Source organism: Panthera leo, chromosome C2, assembly GCF_018350215.1.
Source record: "Panthera leo isolate Ple1 chromosome C2, P.leo_Ple1_pat1.1, whole genome shotgun sequence".
NCBI classification, from domain to species: domain Eukaryota; kingdom Metazoa; phylum Chordata; class Mammalia; order Carnivora; family Felidae; genus Panthera; species Panthera leo.
In genome coordinates, this window is record NC_056687.1 from 87,107,234 (window position 1) to 87,110,378 (window position 3,145).

The following is a 3,145-nucleotide window of genomic DNA, read 5'->3' on the forward strand; positions in this document are numbered from 1 at the left end:
GACATATATTTTTGCAATAATACAGATTTTTCCTACGCATGGAGAGGAAGATCAAGATTTTTTTCGGGGAGGCTTTATATTTTTCTCTTTGGAACGTATTTTGCGTGATGTGTTCGAGGCTTCTGCGTTGAACATTGAGTAGCCTCGTTTGAAGATCTTATTCAGACACACATATTCCTGTCTTGCAGGTCCAATTCCTCAAAATAAATAATGAAGGGGGGGGGACTAATTTGCAAACTAGCTTGCCCTACAGCATACTCTTATTTTCTCCAAAAAAAATTCTTAAAACAGGTTCAGTTCCGCTGAGGTTCGCTAACTACACGCAGTGTAAAGGGCGGTAATTCCTGACAACTACTGGAACGCAGAAATAGCAAGAAATAGTGAATAAAAATGCTTATTTCTATAAGCCTCTCCCAGATCAAATTGTCTTTAAAATATCGGGTTTTTTTCTCCTTCCCATTATTTCTGTTACTCTGCGTGATTCTGCAGATGTGCGGGTTCAGCTGGGAGACAGGAAAGGTACCTGGAATTTGATGTGAAACAGGCAGAGATGAACCCTCGCTTGCCCAGCTCTTCTTTTTATTTTTTTTTTAACGTTTTATTTATTTTCGAGACAGGGAGAGACAGAGCATGAACGGGGGAGGATCAGAGAGAGGGAGACACAGAATCTGAAACAGGCTCCAGGCTCCGAGCTGTCAGCACAGAGCCCGACACGGGGCTCGAACTCACGGACCGCCAGATCATGGCCAGAGCCAAAGTCGGCCGCCCAACCAACTGAGCCACCCAGGCGCCCCGCTTGCCCAGCTCTTCTAAATTCTCATACCATCAGGCAAGGCTCAAGCAGACTTCACATCCAGGTTCATGGATGATGCTTGCTTGTCTAATTACAGGAAAAACTTTACCCAAAAGCACTCAAAACCTACAGTTTAAAAATTTTTTAGATTAAACGCAATTTAAATCGAGACAGTTTTTCACCCTTCAGACTGATAAACATATATTGCGTTGGCCTGGGTATAGGAAACAGGCCTCATATACATTGTTGGTGGGAGTAAAAACAGTAAACAATAACAATATTACTGACCATAATTTGATATGCATATACTGTTTCCAGTATATGATGCTGCAGATGACCAGGAATTCCTCATCTAGACATTTATGCTACCAATAACTTCACACTGTGTAAGGATATTTGTTAGAGCATTGTTCATAGTAAAAAAAAAAAAAAAAAAAAAAAAAATGGAAACAGCCTAAAGATCCATGTGCAGGAAGTGGTTAAAATACAGCACTGTTGAGAAGAAGGAAGCACTTGGTGTGTGGTGATGTGGAGCAATATCCAAATCACATTACTTGAGAAAAAAAGCAAAGTGTAAGTCGGTGTGCAAAAGCAAGGACTGCATGCAAGGCACTCTGGTACACCCTGCATACCACAGGCCTTCCTTGCAGGTGGTTGCACCTGTGGTAAATATTCTATCTATACACATCTAGAGGCTACTACACACACACACACACACACACACACACACACGCGCGCGCGCGCACACACATAGTATATGTGTGCGCATGCATGTGCATGCGTGCGTGTGTGTTTCTGTGTATTTGGCCTTCAGATGTTTCTAGAAGACTACATAAGAAACTAATGACAGTCAGGCTCTATGGAGAGGAACATAAAGCCAGAGATTAGAGAGCGATCCACAGCCAGTCTTTACCTTTCTCTAGAAAGGTACGTTTTTATTATGTGTAACTATTACTTTAAAAAATAATTAAAGTAGCCTGGGTGGCTCAGTCAGTTGAGCTTCCGACTTTGGCTCAGGTCGTAATCTCATGGCTGGAGAGTTTGAGCCCTGAGTTGGGCTCTGTGCTGACAGCTCAGAGCCTGGAACCTGCTTCAGATTCTGTGTCTCCCTTTCTCTACCCTTCCCCCACTTTCCCTCTGTCTTTCTCTCTCTCTCTCTCTCTCAAAAATAATAAAACTTAAAAATAAATAAAAATAATAATAATTAAAACTCAATTATACACTCTAAGTTCAATAATCAGTTAACATGTTTTTGGTATATTAGGTTCACATACTTATATTGCTTTTAAGATGTCATTGCAAATGGGTAAAAACCAACATACATTTTGGCAAGACTGGAAAGACATGTAAAATTTAAAGAGTTATGTTTAGAATTTGGTTATAGGATTTTGTTTCTATTTTCAAAATGTCTTCAAAGATATTACATTTGGTTTATAATATAAAAATGTACCAAGACAAAAAGAGAAACTTCACTGAAAAAACCTGGACCAATTACAGAAACTTTTAATTTAATTTTACAAATTCTACATATGAATTTATAACCAGAAAAGTTTTCAACCAGCAATAATGGTGCTTCATGTAAACCTCATTGGCACCAACAGTGCCACTGCCCAAAGTTCAACCTGACTATTTTACTAATGGACCAGTTTCTGCATGTAGATCTTGATCAAAGAACAGGAATAAAGTGATGATGGGTAAACAATTTTCACTTCCAACATAAGTTCACAGTCCTTCTGAAGAGATGTCAGAGAACCTAAGACTAAGAACTAACTTGTGTCCCATCAAGTATTCAGTCCACCATGTCACTCTACTACTCAAAAGCCTCTTTGTAGGACATTGGCAGTGAGTTTGCCTCCCATGGCCTTGCATTCAAGGACCTCACTCTTTGGCACTCTCTCAGACTTGACTCCCACACCTTCTTCTGGTGAGGTGGATTATATTGTACCCAGGGATACATGTACTTGTCTCCTAGCCTTTGTTGAAAGCTCTCCACTCTCATTTGTATCTTCTCAATCCTTTCAAGCCTTTTCTGACTGTTCCAACCTTCAGGGATGGGTCTTAAATGCAGACAGCCCCTACTGCCTGTGCCTATCATCGCATACTGCCATGTGACTTCTTTTGTACTGTTAATTCGTCTTCATTCCCTATCCTTTCCCTCTCTAGAGATAATACACTGTTTGAAAGAAACTCTTTCTTAGGATCCTTGCACATTGTGGAAACTCAGTGGAATACTGCCCGCCCATAAAGGTACTGCTCTGTTTATTTTGGGCACCCAATAAGTATCTACGAGGTGAATGACTCACATCTGTGACATTGTAATAGATATGTTTTGCACTCAGCTTTGTGTTTTAT

At 40.3% G+C, this 3,145-nt stretch overlaps 1 non-coding gene across 1 annotated transcript; it reads right to left on the bottom strand.

The window, feature by feature from the left end:
- Positions 1-2,271: 2,271 nt before the first annotated feature.
- LOC122198945 lies at positions 2,272-2,411 on the bottom strand. The gene has a single exon (XR_006193234.1). It is a non-coding gene; the product is annotated as a U4 spliceosomal RNA (small nuclear RNA).
- Between the last annotated feature and the right edge of the window lie 734 nt (positions 2,412-3,145).